The sequence below is a fragment of the Canis lupus genome (genome assembly GCF_048164855.1).
Source record: "Canis lupus baileyi chromosome 16 unlocalized genomic scaffold, mCanLup2.hap1 SUPER_16_unloc_3, whole genome shotgun sequence".
NCBI classification, from domain to species: Eukaryota; Metazoa; Chordata; class Mammalia; order Carnivora; family Canidae; genus Canis; species Canis lupus.
This window is the reverse complement of record NW_027326430.1, coordinates 531,769-549,307: the sequence shown is the minus strand read 5'-3', so window position 1 is coordinate 549,307 and position 17,539 is coordinate 531,769. Positions and strand designations below refer to the sequence as shown.

General features: G+C 37.2%; 1 long non-coding RNA gene across 5 annotated transcripts in view; it reads right to left on the bottom strand.

Annotated features, from left to right (window-relative positions):
* The window catches only part of LOC140629555 (uncharacterized), a 570,920-nt gene that overhangs the window by 375,232 nt on the left and 178,149 nt on the right, over positions 1-17,539 (bottom strand). The window lies entirely within an intron of this gene.

The window sequence follows — 17,539 nt, the reverse complement described above, 5'->3', positions numbered from 1 at the left end:
CTCAGACTTTATCAACAGATGTAAATTCTATAAAAATGTGAAGGCAGGAAAGGAAATAAAAGCCTTTCCCAGACTAGATTACAGCTCTGTACTGTAGAGCTCAGTGCCCCCTGCAACTCTGCATTACCCAACATGACACCAACACAGAGGGATTTAACAGAAGATGTAGAGGGATGGTGGGACGGGCCTAAACATAAAAATGTGGAGTGAAGATTAACTAGCAAATGAATGCTCAAAGGAAATAAGGATTCTGATTTTCCTGTAAACAGAGGTGGATTCAGAGGAAAGGGCATTAAAATGACTACATAGTGAACATGAAAACTCTCAATCCACAATGAATATCTAATAGGTATGAGTCATATGCACCACACAACATACTGGCAAAAGTCTGAAAACAAAAGCTATGGGAAATACTAAAAGTACACAAAATCCCAATAGGAGTAGATGGCAACTTATCTCTCCTATTGTCCAGTCAAGTATGATGATCAATAATAAGAAAATTAAAAACTCTAGAAAAAATAAATAAGGAGATCTAATAGTGTGTGTGTGTGTGTGTGTGTGTGTGTGTGTGTGTTTAACTCTAGATTCAGGACAAAGAAAAGAAGCCTTTACAAGGGCCTATGTGATACTCAGAATCGATAGTATATAAAGCCACCATAAAATCTTAGGAAATTCCAAGGAAGTGAAAATAGGACAGTAGGACAGAGAACATTTCCTCATCAAGATAAAAGATATGGTAACAAAATTAAAGAGAAAAAAAAAAACAAGCAAGGAAATAAAAATCTATAAAAACTTGACTGGGTGGCCCGGGTGGCTCAGCGGTTTAGCACCACCTTCAGCCCAGGGCCTGATCCTGGAGTCCTATGATCGAGTCCCGCATTGGGCTCTCTGCATGGAGCCTGCTTCTCCCTCTGCCTGTGTCTCTGCCTCTCTCTCTCCGTGTCTCTCATGAGTAAATAAATAAAATATAAAAAAAAAAACTTGACTAAAACCGAAAATAAAATCCAAGATTATTGGAAATTTATATAGTAATGAAATGTCTATTAATAAAATGCAAACCATAGGTTAGCATTTGTGAGATTCAATTAAATATTTAAGAGAAAAATTCACATGATAAATACTAAAACTGATAAAAATGAAGGCTAGCATTCAGCTTAAAAAATAAAGGAAATATAAATAAAATCAAAAGGAGAAATTCCAAAAATAAAAGCAGTCATTAATGCATTTAGAAATATAAAGGAGAAATTACTATAACAATAAAAAAAAGCTTTCAATGATTGCCTACTTAATCTCTGCAGGGCATTCCTAGATCGTATTTGATTTAATTTTTTTTCAGGGCATTACTTTAAATGGCTTCAACATATTAATTCAGTTTGAAATTAAAGTCCTCCATAATAAGAATCAAGAAAATTAAAACTACTTTTTGAATAGACAAATCATTCGAGAGATTAGTTAGGAAAAAAATGGAGAGAAATAAAAAATACACAAATTCAGCTATAAAAATATGAATAAAACTACAGATCAAGAATTTTACAAAGATCAGAAAATATACAATACAATTTCCTGGGAATATTGAAATTTTAGATCAAATGGATACTTTTTTTTAAAGATTTACTTATTTATTTACTCATGAGAGACACAGAGAGAGAGGCAGAGACACAGGCAGAGGGAGAAGCAGGCAGGCTTTCTGCAGGAGCCTGATGCGACACTCGATCCCAGAACTCCAGGATCACACCCTGAGCTGGACAGACGCTCAACCACTGAGCCACCCAGGCATCCCTCAAATGGATACTTTTAAAGAAAAAAAGTGTGAATTAATCAAAATTGGTACAAGAAAAATTGTGGCACAAGATATCAATAATTAATCCTTTAATCCTTAAAGCTCCAGCAAAAAAAAAAAAAAAAAACAAAAAAAACATGTAAAAGCATGCTGGAAGGAGATTTTTCACCATTAGTCACTCACAGGCTCTCTTAGATATATTTTAATAACAAAAAATTGCATACTACGTGAGGATCTTACAAATAAGAGAATTTCCATAGAAATGGACAAACCGATCCAAGGAATGGTTTGGGGAGCCCAGGATTGATCTATGTACATAAGAGAATTTATATGATAAGTTAATGATTGCAAATTAGTGTGGATGAGTCAGCTGTGGATAAAGGTTACTAGAACAATTTACACATACGTGCTGAAAAAAAATTAAGTAAAAAAGATTAATAGAAAGTGAGCAAATTACTGTAATCAGTAATTCACAAAAGGGGATTTCTGAATGGCCAATAAGTACATGAGAGAAGGCTCACATGCTCTAATAATTGGAAAAATGCAAAATAGCAGGATATCTTTTCACACTTATCAGATTGGCAAAACTGAAGAAAAGTCTGGTAATACCAGCTGCTGCAGGGGATATGGAGACTTGACAGTACTCAACCATTGTGAGGGAAAATCATGCATTCACCAAAAGACCAATTTGTTTTCTCCCACTCTGAACCCTCTGCCCCACTCATGTCCTTTGACTTAACACCTGTCCCAAGTCTTAACTCGGGAACCACTTTCTATGACCCTCTCACTCCTCCCAGATGATATTTGCATTCATTATTATTATTATTATTATTATTATTATTATTATTTATTTTTTAAAGATTTTATTTTTTTATTCATGAGAGAGAGAGAGATAGTGGCAGAGACACAGGCAGAGGGAGAAGCAGGCTCCATGCAGGGAGCCTGATGTGGGACACGATCCCCAGACCCCAGGATCATGCCCTGGGCCAAAGGAAGGTGCCAAACCACTGAGCCACCCAGGGATCCCCAATATTTGCATTTTTAAAAAAATCCACCTACAACCGATTTGCATTTCGGACCCCTCTCTCCAGCCAGACTGGGCATCGAAATGATTAAAAGATTATCAAGGAATCCCACAATTCATTAAAGGATACACATTTCCCTTGTGCTCTTCTACTGCATTGACTGGTCTGTGTGTTTGGGGAAACATATCTCAGATTTAAGCATAAAGCCACAGCTCAGTTATTGCACATAATATACAGACCACCTCAGCAGCCAAGTCACTTGGGCTGGTGACAGAACAGCTGCGGAGAAGGCCACCTCCTCCCTAGGAAGGAGGGAATGAGCGTGAATCCCCCCAAATCCTCTGTACACATCAGGTTCACTTGGTGTGGCTCAGAACTTTTATTTTATAACTGACCCACATGGAAAGAGTTTTTCCACGTTGAAATCAAAATGGGTGGGATTGGTTTTGTTTTATTTTAACTAGTTTTCCTTCATATGTGAGATTTCTGGCATATGGCCTGAGAAGTCTGCTGTAATGAAACGCATTTAGTGTGGAGAAGGGAAATAAAATAAAATAAAATAAAATAATTTTGTCTTCTTTTTAAATTTTTTTTCCATGCCTGTAAACACTCCATTTCACCTGGCATAAAAGTTGTTCGTGACCCAAGGCTCAGAGGCAAAACAGGTTTGGACCCAAAGGAAATAAAGAGCACTCTTGTCTTTCCTGTTCCACGGAGTGATTTCACTGATGGAGGGGTTTTGGTCTCCAACAGCTCTGCCCCCCCAAGGTGGCCTGCCCCAGGTGGAGCAGGTGTGATGGGCAGGGTAAATCCCAGTGACACCGGCCAATGGCCTTTACCCTCACCTGACACCACCCTTGCCATGGGGTCTTATGGGTGAATCCTTGCCAGTCTATGGCTTCCAGTGCTGTTTGCCACTTCTCCTTGGGGGATGCGGTCATGGGTGCAAGGTGAGCTGATTTTATCAGGGGATGCAGGTAAAGAGGCCGGTGGATCAGGCTGTATCAGAGGGTGTTGGGGTGAAGGAGACAGGGAGCAGGCTTTCTGCCTTAATCACCCTCCTGGGCCCAAGAAAGAAGAGCACAGGTGCATCTGAGCTCCCCAGGGTTCTGATTATCTCATGATAACCACATCCTCGCTCATTCCCTTACTGCTATTCTCCCCCCTGGGTTCAGATACAAAGAAGTGATTTAGGTGGCGGGATTGACTGACAAAAAACCGTCAGCCGGTCGGCACCGTGACATTCGGAAAGGAGAATAGGCACTTTCCGCAGGCTGGGCTGCCAATGGGCCAGTGTAAGCAAATTAAATGCTTCCTGGACAGAAGGAGGCTCCCACAGCTGCTCGTGTTTACATTTTTCAGTGCCCTTTTCACAAGCAATTCAAAACCGAAAGCCTACCAGCTCCCACTGCTCTTTCCAGAGATAAAGGGCAGGGAATATGCATCCCTACTCCCCAGACACGAGGTCCTTGGCCAGTGCCTGGAGATGGAGTCAGGGAGGTCAGGGGCCACACCCAGATGAATCTAGAGGATCCGGTGCAGCAGTGGTAGAGGTCTGACTGCAGGCAGAGACAGGAAAAGCCTCAGGCCAGGGTGCTGGAAGCAACAGATGAGTTACTTGTAGGATAATTCCACATCTGACTCTCAGATAAAGGGACCGTCAAAAAAAATAATAAAATAAAAAAAGGGACTGTCAATATTTCAACGGAATTTAATTCAAAGTGAGGGATTATGATGATGCTGATGCCTTGTTTTTGGACTGAGTACTTTTAAAAATCTGTTTATTAGTATAATGTGCATGGGGTTTTGGTTTGTTTTAATTTTTTCCCCCTTTGGAGAACAGAATTAAAATAGGGGATTATGGAGAAATGAATGGTAATTTAGCCAAAGATGGTTTTCTGACTGAAGGAAGAGAATGGGAAAGAACTGCTGATTTCAGCCATCCTTAAATGCAGAGGGGTGAAGCTGTGTAATCCTTCCGGCTTCCCTGTTCTCACAGGTGGATACGAAATATTTTGAACATTAAAGAAGCTGTTCTCTTGCAGATAAGTGGTCTGGTTTTTTTCTTCCGGCTTAATAGTTTCCAATTAGTGAGAGTTCTTATTTTCATCTTTTTTTTCTTTTTTTTTAAAGAGCCTAAGACTGTTTTGACTGCATATACTAAGCTCTATCCTAGGAGCAGGAGAGGTATCAGTAACGTGAAAGCCACGCACACATCAGTGAAATACTAGGACTGAGATTAGGATTAGGTGACTGCCTCAACAGCGGGAACGAGGACTCTTGTGACGGCATTCCTTGGCAGCACCATTTCGTTTCCTGGGCACTTTCGTGGACAGATGTGCCACTAAATAACACACTAGCACTCTGAAGCAAAATCTTGCAAAAACCTAAATGAGCCCTGGTGAAATCAACTACACTGGTGTAATTGGAATGATGTAATGAGGGGTGATGGATGGCTCGCCATCCTTGTGGATAGAACCATTTTATATGACATCTATTCAAATATCAGATTTTTAAAATAGTTACACACTCAACTTTTCCTTTCTCAAAAACAAAAAAAAACTTTTCCTTTCTCTAGGGGGATCCTCTTGCAGTTTCTATTTTTCTCATATGCAAGTAGAAGTCCCCTCCCCCTCAGATCCTACACACAGTAAAGGCTTGTTGGTCTTAATACTAAAAAAACCTACTAATACTAATTATAACTAGCAATACTAATAACATAAGGAAGTCATCCTTTTTCTCAACACTGAGAGTTTTGGTTTTTCCCTTCTGCAAAAAAATAAAAAAAAAATTAAAAAAAAAAAAAGGAACAAAGGAACAATAGCAAGAGCAACAAATATTTAAAGTATTCCCTTACTCAGGCAACATGAATTTAGAGATGGATTATAATATTAGGAGTGAAAGAAAGTTCATCCAGAAAACATACATCACAGGAAGGTAACCTAGGAAATAATGTGAAATACTGCAAAAGAATATGGGCCCTTGCAGGCAGTAACTGTAGGAGATGCTTTTTACTTACAACTAAAAAGATACAACTGAAACATGGATAATATTTAAAGTACACTGCTATGTATCTAAACATGATAGGCAAATTTCAGTCTGCTTATGGTAGAGGAAACAGAAGGTATACATTCATTTTACTACATGAACAGGGTTCCTAAATATGGAGAGCATATTTTTGTAAAGAATATAAACAATTTTAGAGTTTGTCTTTCTAATTTTCCAGTAAAGTCCAGGTTATTGATGGTAAAATGACTCGATGCAAATACATATTAAGTTTTCATTTATTTTTCCTGCACTATTCCTGAACACCTGAATGAAACATTTCATGAATGGAAAGTTAATCTACCCAGACCTGGATGCCTAGAGCACTATGAGAAACTGGACACTTTTTTGGATTTAGTCGACCACATAGGAGCATTGTGTAGAAAGCTTAAGATAGGGACTTGGTCTTAAAGCCTAGAGTTTGATCCATCGTTGAAATAATCACGGTGTTTTTCTTTTTTTTCTTTTTCGTTTGAATGGGTTCAAATCACTGGCTTACTCAATTTTCATTCAGAGCTTAATGCACTGAGCAACCCCCAAGGCACAAAATTTTAAACGTGAAGTGATTATTTCTGATGACAAATGTTCTTACTGACATCTGAAATGTGGCCATTGTATAAGTTCTGTATCTCCAGAAATGCTTTTGGGTATGGTTGTATTTGTCCACAGCACCGCTGCCTGTGCAAATTTCTCTATTATTTTTCATTGAATATTTTCCCCAAGGAAACAAAGAAGAAGCTTAACTTTATTTTATTTTATTTTTTTAGAAGCGTAACTTTAAACAGGAATTTAAAACTTTAAAGTCCTCTTGAAGTTTTGTGAGCAGCTTCTTTTTTTCTTTTACTCTATTAACAGACAGGTTTGTAGACATTCATTAGACGTGAAATAAGCATGCAAGTTTAAGATCGACAGGCATCGTGTTGGTCCTATCCGAACAGTGGTCAGCCCTATGAAAGTACAACTCCAAGATGGGGTCGTCTACTTTGATGGCTTAATCCCTGCCTATGGAACGCTGAAGTTGCACAATATGAGTAAAAGAAAATGAAGAGCAAGATGAAGTTACGAAGCAATTACAATTTAAGAACTAGAGACAGTTGCATGCGTTGGCATTATTATCTTGGTAAATTTTGTGATTTATATTAAGTATTAGGGTAAATAACAAGCAGTACTTTAAAAATATGTTTAGGGTAATGAAAATATCAGTATAACAAAGACCCTTTTTCCTACTAGTGCATGTGTACATGAAAAGCTTAAAAATAAGTAAAAATATTATTTGACTAAGGGATATAGTTAATTCAAAAAAGAATATGAAATTATGTATCTGCTGATGCACTTATTTTTAAGATTAAATACAAGACGATGATCATAGATTTTGCTTTAGCAAAGCATCGGCATCCTATCAACACGCATTTCCACAAGATACAATATCCAAGAATCAGGCACAGTGAAGGTATTATGACATGAATGCTCATAACCAAGTCAGAAATTAATCTTATAACACAAATCGATCTCAAGGTTATGTTAATTGTTCTTTCCTATGAGTATCAGCTACCAACTTTCAAACGGTACTCAGACTTCATCTATGGTCTGTTCTGGATTTTTCGCATTGGAATTTTTCCGTAACCTATGTTCTGTGTTAACTTCCCTAGAATTGATTCTCAGCATTAGCACCTCCTCCAAATTATTCCACAAGTAAAGTTCTAGCACATACAAGTATGCTTCTTTATTTTAACTCTTTCTCTTTTGGGATTTTGTGCTAAACTCAAGGAGGAGAAATGGATTTTTTTTCTTGGTGTGACCACATTGATGTGGCTCCATCTGAATTTGCCTCAGGCTATGAGGGAGGAGACAGTATGGCATGACTGTAAATGAAGAAAAATAGGGAAAATTAAGCAAAGCATCCTGTTTACCTTCAGCTGGAAAGCCGAGTAGAACAACCTGCTAAGCCACAGCCTTGTTTTTGGACAGATTATGCATTTCGTTAGCAAAAAGGTGGTTTTTAAAAGCACCTTTTTGAAAACATAATCACTGGACATGAAGAAAAAAATCGTCATTTTAGGGACCATTCCTGGAATAGGCAGACCTCTTAATTTATTTTAACTACTTGGGCAGGGATATTTCAAAGACACAGTCTCTGGGTATGTTGGCACCAAGATTAAACTGGGCAAGAGTTGTATCTTAAGTTCTTTCCTTGGGGAACATCAGCCATGTACTACCTCTACAACCATTCTTTCAGTACTTCTAAATATGAGTAACTCTGCAGATTATCCTGCCTCTATAAACAACCTGGAGTTATTACAGATGGGGACAAAATATTTTGTGGGGTTTTGTGGAAATTTACAGTGGAAATCTTGTTAAATTATGCACAGACTCTATACATAGTGGGGGAGTCTCAGCTTGAGAAGCTAAATGGGATATTTGCCTTGCACTTAGGCCACTTCTGTAGAGCAAACTGACTCTCAAGAGAGACTAAAGAATCTTTAAAAAAAATGGAAAAGAAAGTTGAAGTCCATTAAGATTGGTTTAAGGTAAATTTTAGAGTCAAAGAGAAGAGGTAATTTCACAGAAGGTCTTGACTCCACAGATTCATGTCTGGTAAGAGTAATTTTTAATACAGTGTTAATAAATACTCACTTTTAATTTTCCAGCTAAGTTGGTGGAATCAAACTTGCCCAGCAATTAAAACAGTGAGATCCTAATGCTGGCACTAATCTAACTTACTATGTGATCTTGGGCAACCAACTTACGTTCTCTTGTTTTGTCAGACTCATCCATAGTCTAGAGGTGTTAAAAGCTAAAGTGAGAAGATACTCCTCTTTGAAGAATTTAAACACCATCACAATGCCCTACGGGACGTATTTTGGATTATATATTTAAATAAGAATATTTATGTTATGTAGCAATTGTTCGCTTTAATTGCCATCATAATAACTAGAACAGAAGAATCTTAGAACTGAGATAAAAACCTAGAATTCACAGGGTACAATGATCTCCAGATTATTTATTTTGTCAGCCAAACCCCTAATCGAAGAAAATCTTACTTAGAAGTCCAGCGTTTACACCTGTTCTGAGCAGAGTTGCTCTAATATCTGTAGTCAGCCCGGTGTCCATTCCACGAACTCACAAACAAAATCTTTCACTTGTCCCAGTTCTAGGTCCCTCTAAGCCATCCCCATCTCCTGTATACAGAGGTGAACCTTACTTGTTTATTCCCTTCTATAGATAAAGAAGCTGAAATCCAGAGAGATCACTGTGCACTCAATAAATATACACTGAAAGTCACACTGCTGAAAATCAACCAATTAAATAACAACAGAGTGGATGTTAGAGCCCGAACATGCAGACCCTCTCAGGGCAGGGCATCCCTTTATTTTTCTCACTGTTTCCTTTTATGGTCATGGACACACACAGATTTAAGAGAAAAAGAGATCTTCAAGAGTCTGGTAGCCCGGAAAGTTGCGGAGCACTGATTAAACATAAAGGGTGAAGTCTTTCATCTTCACATATAAATCTAGGTCTTTGATCAGAAGATGAAGATCTCCAACTACCTTTGACAAGGAAGGAATGGTTATCCACCTAAGCAGATTAGGGGAAGACTCCACTATCTTCGTGCATCCTGATTCTTCAAGGAAATCCAGCTCTTTAAAACCCGCCTTGATGTGTTTGGGACTCAAATAAATTTGTTTTTCAATCTCTTTCCTTCTCAAAAGTAAAAATGAAGGCAAGTAGATGTCCTATTTGTGTTGTTTAATATCTCTACTCTAAAATAAGACATGATGAAATAATTGTCAGATCTATCTTCTGTGCATAATGTCATAAAAATGAACATATCTGAAAAGGTTAGTGATTGGACTCCCTCTGATTTAGAGCATGCTAACAAAAGGAGTACATTTCAACAAGTGTTTTAATGCCTACCATATGCCCAGTTAAAATCCAACTAGAAATGAGCTGGACTGAACAAGCAATAAGGCAAAATTTTTCTCTCGCTCTTTTTTTCTCCAAGAATGTTACCCAGGAAGATGTGTGACTGGAAGGAATAGCGTAAAACAAAAACAAACAAAACAAATCAGGAAAGCCCTTCATCTCCTTGGCCTACAAGTCTAGCGTAATTGTACTTTTATATCTTCTTCCTTAATTTGTTCTCTGTTTTCAAGAAATTTGCAAACAGCTACAGGGTGAGGTAATACCAACACAAGTTTATTTTTTGTTGGTAAGTGCTTATAAAATGACTATTGCTTATTGTAAGAAAATTAATAAAATATAAAATTACAAAAAATAAAAGGTCATTCAGAAATTGAATAGAATTTTTTCATTTTCTGTGCAAATATATATGTATATATATATGTATGTGTGCATACACACACATATATAAATGAGTGTATATAAATTTATATATATATATATATTTTTTAAGAACTTAGAGTGATTCTCCATGATGATGGTAAGGTCACATGATGTGGCACGAAGAACTCTAGACTGGAATTAGTAAGTCTATGATCTAGATACTACTATTTTGCCATTAGTTAGAAGACTGACCCAAGCAATCCCCACACCTCTTGGATGTCAGTTTCCTCTTCCATGAAAAAATAAACTTGAATTAAATACATTAAAAGTCCTTCACAGTTAAAATGATGATGATGAAGATGACGATGATGATGGTTATTATTAATAATGAGTAATGGCATATGATGTATAATATCATAAAGGTCAAATAAATAGATGCGAACTGCCTTCATGTATGGTGCCATATGAACGCCTACAGTCCCTAGACTTCATTATGTCAGGACTTGAAGATAAGGAAACAGAATCTCAAAGAGATTATGTGTTAGATCTTTCAGAGGCCAGTAAGGACAGATCTTTGCTTTACATTTTCAATGGCGAGGCTGTGCTGCAAACGCATTTACTTTTGCTACCTGGATTGAAATCCAGTTCCAGCTCTGAGGGGTAAATGTCACATATTCACACATAAGCCTGCTTGCAGGGTCAAGCTATTGCTTCAGTAATCCAGAAAATGAACATACGAAGTTAAAAGGCTGCTACAAGTTCAGTCGGCAATGAGACAGGGAGTATAACAGTCATTCAAAGGTACTTCAGTACTAGTTTGGTTATCAAGATGACACCTAGGAACATCTGCATATTTGCAACAGGTCTTTTTTTTTTTTTTCCTATATGTTTACCTAATTCTCTCCTGGTGAATCATCCTCCTAGGAATGAAATGACTAAAAATTCCATGAAGGGTTGGGTGTCTTTTATTTTGGGAAAATAATCCAAAGCCTGCAGCAAGGGAGCCATGCTCGCTGGAGGTGCAGGTGGTATTTTGGGAACATGAGCGTAGGTGGAACCCTTAGGATACTTGCCTTCCCCTCTACAAGCTTCAGCATGGTGCTGTGAGAAGGTCCAGTGGATAATTGGAAATCCCCCTATGCTTACCACTCAGAAATATTCTTTTGGCATGTTAGGTAAGAATGAAGTCATATTTAAGAAGTATCTTACTATGAAAATCTGTATTATCTCTCATCAAAACCTCATGAGAGAAAAGCTCTAACTCCACACACTATCCAGTTTTCTCCAGTATTATTACACACACACACACACACACACACACACACACACACTTCTGTATTTGCCCCAAACACACTGGGACTAAGAAAAGATAATCAGGGTGTGCCCTCTTGGGGATTCTGGCTCTGTGTCAAAGCTGGCTAACTGCTATCCACCCACCTCCAGATTTTCCCCAGAATTTTGAATTTCAAATGGATTTATCCTTTTCTTTGTTATTGCATTAAAAACATACTTGAATGGGGCAGAGGCTGCCATGTTCTGCCTCAAGACTATTGGATTTAAGATGAGAGCCTTTTGGCAAGAAAATATCCAAGAGTAAACTCTGGTGAAGAAAATAAGTCATTGCAGGGAATTTAGAAAGCACTTAGCTTTCAAACCAAGACCGATGGCAGATCATTATATCCTCTGGCTGGGCATGTGTCCTAAATATTTGGGTTTACTTGATGTCTTTCTTTTTTTTGTTTGTTTGTTTTTGTTTTTGTTTTTGTTTTTATTTTTGTTTTTACTTGATGTCTTTCTTAAGCAACTCTAGTAAGTTTTAATTCTCATTGTATGGATGTGTCATCAAGAAATTTCATTACAATTACAAATTTTCATCTAGAAGTGATAGAACATTTAATTCCTAACATAAGATAAAACAAAATTATTTTGCATTTTAAATTATTTTAAAATATATTATATATATGTTTTATATGGCTTACTACTAACAATAAACATACACAAAATATCTCACTCCTGCCCTATCCACGTTTACCAGTTCCACAGTCCTTAACTTTCTCATCTCATTTGCAAGCATATTTACTAGTTTTGTTTTTGTGTATATATTTCTACTTCTTTTTAGAGGAGTAGAAGCAAATATAAAGACACGTTTTTGTTCACTTTTTATTTTATAGTGATAAGAATATTTAAATCTATCCCCTTAGCAACTTTTAAGTGTACAATATTGTACAGCAAATCTCTAGAACATAACCATCTTGCATAAATGAAATTTTATACCCACTGATTAGCAAGTCCTCATTTTCTCCTGCCTCCTGTCCCTATCACTGCACTCTTATTGGAATGGCTAATTATTAAAACAAAACAAAAGACAAATGTCAATGAGGATGTTGAAACCCGTGTGATATTGGTAGGAATGGAAATTGGTACAGACATTATGGAAAAAAGTATGGAGGTTCCTCAAAAAATTAAAAATAGAACTACCATATACTCTAGAGATCCTACTTCTGGATCTTGACCCAAAAGAGCTGAAACCTGAATCCTGAAGACACATTCGCACTCTCATGTCCATTGGAGCATTATTACAATAGCAAAAATGTGGGAACACCCTAAATGTACATGAATAAAGAAAATGTGATATATACATGCAATGGAATATTACTCATCCTTCAATGAGAAGGGAATCCTGCGATATACAACAGCATGGATAAACCTTGAGAACATGATGAAAAAAAAAAACATGATGAAAAGTGAAATAAGCCAATCATAGAAGGACTGCATGATTTTAATAACATGAGGTATCTAAAATAGTTAATCTCTGACAAATGGTCATGAGACTTGTTATGGTGATAATTTTGTAATGTATATAATGTTGAATTACTATGTTGTACACCTGAAACTAATAGGATATTGTACATGAATTATACTCCAATTTTTTTTTTTAAGTAGGCTCCAAGCTTGGTGGGGAGCCAACACCGTGCTTGAACTCATGAGCCTGAGATCAAGACCTGAGCTGAGATCAAGAGTCAGACACATAACTAACTGAGACACTCAGGTGTCCCAATTTTAGAAAATTCACACAAAAAGGGCAAAAAGATGTTAGGCTTTTCTTTCCTCTCTTTCTGATACAGATGGTAATATGTAATATGTTCTGTACTTGGCCTTTCTGTTTTTCATTAACACTATATCTTGGGTATTTTTCCAAATTGGGACACAAAGTGTTTGTTCCTTCTTACAGCTCTAGAGTATGTTACGTCCAACTGTTAATTCAGCTAGTTCCTAGTAGTAGACATATCCTTGGATGGTTCCCGATTATTTGTAATAAAAGTATGTTTCCATCTAGGTAAATATATAAGATAAATTCTCATAACTGGTATGTCTGAGTCAGAGAAGGACATGAATTTATAATTTAGATAAATATTGCCAATTGGTACATTTTGAAGACAGTTGTTAAGTACATGAGACACAAGCATAAGATTCTGTTCTTATCACAGGATCTGGCAAAGAATCAAATTTGATCCAATTACACAGGGCTACTCATCAGAATTGTTTTGGGGAGCTTTTAAAATACAAATTCCTGGTTCATACTTTGGAAGGTGTGAGTCTTAGGGTCTGGAATGGGGCCTAGGAATCTGGATTTAAAGCTTTTCCAGGTGCTTTTGATCAGGGTGGTTTTAAGATCTTCTTAGGCCTCAGGTACTTAGACTTTTGAGATTACAACCTATATAATGTAAAAGAAAATAAAATGTCCAACATTCCACATGTTAGTGTAACTAAAGGATTTCTATAATTTAGCTTTCAACATCATTAAAATTTTTGATTTTTATAATTTTAATATTTTGGAATCAATAAATATTTTCCCCTTATCAGTTTAACAAGGTCTTTGAAAGATTGAAGGTCCCAAGCACTCAGTATGAAACAGTTCAGATGCATATTTGTAAACTGCTGTCCATCCTCATTCATGGATGGAGGCAATATTTTTAACCCTTACTTAGCTTTTCTCTATCAAATGCGATAGCCACGATTTCAGATTCATAATTTTATTCACTCTACTTCTTTGGAAAATGTGAAATGCAGAAAATTTTGATGGTTGGTCACTCCTCACCCAGCCAAGGGTGGCTCTTGAGAGGATCCATCTAATTTGTTCTGCTAAAACAAGGTGGCTGCAGACCGTCATCTTAAAGGGAATTAGGCTAATCTAAGAGAACCCAACTTTTAAAATAAATCTTAAAAGAAATAATTTTGTTGAATTTCATTGCCATCCCTGAAAGTCTGGAATTTAGGAGCCAGTTGTTATTATTTTTTTTTGTTTCCTTAAGTAATATCTAAGATCAACATGGGTCTCAAACTCCCAAGATCAAGAGCCACATGCTCTACTGACTGAGCCAGCCAGGCGCCCCGGCAGCTAGTTATTTTTTAAGTTATAAGTAATGTGTCTAAACGACAATCTGTGACAAATTTTGTGGGAAATTTATCTCAAGGAGAGTTTTATTGTTATTGGCTGAGGTTGGGCTAATCCACTGGAGAGGAAGGGATTGTTGTGTCTGAATAGACATAGCTTTAACTTCTGCATGGGCCAGACAGGATTCTTCAGAAAATATGCTACAGATTTAACCAGATTCAGACCATTCCAGCAAGAAGAGGGGATAAAATCAAGGAAGAGGGAGTGGGTGGGTGAAATTAACATTTCAAGCACTTGCTCTGGGTTGCAATAGCTGAAACACAATGTCCTCTGATGCTCACTTCATTTGTCTGTTCATAAGAATGACTGTCAAAATCTCCATATATGACTTTTCTCAGATTTTTCCAAAATAAATAAATAAGATGGATGAAAATGTGTGTGTGTGTGTATACATGGAATACTACTCAGTCATCAAAAAATGAAATTTTACCATTTGCAACGATGTGGATGGAACCAGAGGGTATTATGCTAAGTGAAATAAGTCAATCAGAGAAAGACAATTATTATATGATCTCACTTATATGTGGAGTCTAAGAAACAAAACAGAGGAACGTGGAGTAAAGGAGGGAAAAATAAAACAAGACATAATCAGAGAGGGAGGCAAACCATAAGAGACTCTTAATCATAGGAAACAAACTGAGGGTCACTGGAGAGGAGGGGGGTGAGAAGACGGGGTACTGGGTGATGGGCGTTAAGGAGGACTTGTGATGTAATGAGCACTGGGTGTTATACACAACTGATGAATCACTGAATGCTACCTCTGAAACTAATAATACGCTGTATGTTAATTAATGGAATTTAAATTAAAAAAAAAAATAAAGTGGTAAAGGGTACTAGGGGCCAAAATGTGCTAATGTACTGGTATAGCCATTATATGTGAAACCATATATATGGTGAAATATATGTGATACTCTACATACAATATATAATAACTGAAATATAAAAAATAATCAGTCAGCCACATATTTAGGTTCTCTTCTATGTCTTTGTTCTCTTTCACTTTCTTTTCAGAAGTAAAATGGATTGTGCAGATCTCATGTTTGGGCCTCATCTACGTAATTATTTAGGAATGCGGAAATCTAAAACTCATGAGAGAACTTGGATCATAATGATCACAAATTATTGGTTTCTTCTTAAAGGAACCTCACAGACCATGCCATATCTATAATGTAAAGTTATGTGACAAATAACAGCTTAGCCTTTGGGTGGTTTACACTGTAGCCCAAGGAAGAAAGTAGTTTCTTTGAGGAATTCTCTAAGTATAGCCGCATTTATTTTCATAAAAAAGAAACTGGCTCAAAGCTTGTAGTAAAGACACCCGAACACATGTTTATTAGTTCATGGAACCCCCTTTTAGAAAATATTCTTGAATATAAGCGTCAATTGTCCCTCTATCAGAAATCCTTATTTCTGGAAAGTTTAGGAACACCCCCAGATTCATAAAGCTCTGTTGTCTTTCATCAAGAGTCACTCATATTTCAAATATCAACAAATGGCACAGACTGAGATCGCCTACATGCGCATGGCACCTGGACACGAAGATAGGACTTTCGGAAAGAATCGAGCTACTAGATTTCCTTCATCATATTTTCATTTAAGTATCGCACTGCATAATGGAGAAGCGTGGGCTGAATGCAGAAAGCCAGGTAAACTTTCCAAGCAAGCGTGCAGGGATACACAGGATGGAAACTTTTAAAATTCCATACAGTTTATTCAGGCAGAACCAACGATTTTAAAATGAACAGTGACAGATCAATTTTTAATGGTAACTCTATTATTTTTCTCTATTATGAATACTACGTGTTAGCCGACCATGAAAATTATGTTGACATTTGAAAAGCATGTGATTAATTGTAGCAGAACAAACATTCTGAGCGCAGCCTCCGTTTAGGAAGGCGATACCAACCACGAGCCCTGATTAGAACATTGTTGGCACCTACAGGAGTGGTCTTTTTCTCTTTTAAATCCACTAAATGTTAAAGATCCTAGGTATGCTGGTGATGAACTGATAGACGTTGGAGGCACAATGGATTGCGAAGATGCTGTTGTGCAAACACAGCTCTTCGTTCAACTAAAATCTAAGTACATTCGAGAAGTGAAACCAAATCACCTTACAAACTCTGAGGCCACAGTCCAACATGGCCAAATGATGCTTACAGTTTATAATTTCCAATATTCTTCCAATTTTGCTGCAAGTTTTGTGCTCAGACATTACAAAACAGTCACTGTGTATCAAAGTACACATGTGAGAAATTTTATTTCTCATGCGGCGTAGTGATGTCATTTAAACTTTGTTTTTGTTTGTTTGGTTGTTTTTTTTTTTTTGAAAGTAGATTGCTTTTACTTTTTTTTTTTTTTTTTTTTTATTTATTTATGATAGTCACAGAGAGAGAGAGAGAGGCAGAGACACAGGCAGAGGGAGAAGCAGGCTCCATGCACTGGGAGCCCGATGTGGGATTCGATCCCGGGTCTCCAGGATCGCGCCCTAGGCCGAAGACAGGCGCCAAACCGCTGCGCCACCTAGGGATCCCTTCTTAAAAAATATATAAAAAATAAAGATTTAGAACCGTAGCCATAAAATAATGAGATGGGCTTTCATAATATTCAGCCATCCAGGGGCCAAAATGTGCGAGTGGTGTCAACCACTATGGTGTCAACCAACCAAAATGGGAGGTGTCAACTATGTCGAGACATCTCTAAACTCCAGATATGTAGTCCAACTGCCCTTTCTCTTTGATAGTCTCACCACTTTTTAATAGAAGATCTGGGGATATATTATTTAACCACAAAGCAGAGAGCACTGCAACAACCCGTGGAAGAATTGAACTTCAAATTCTATACTCCTCAGGGTCATGCTCAAGCTACCTAAGTTAAATGATCTGGAATATACGAGGTTTGTAAAAGCCACATTTAGTCTGTCATTTCCAAAGAAAGAAAGGAAGACTGGGA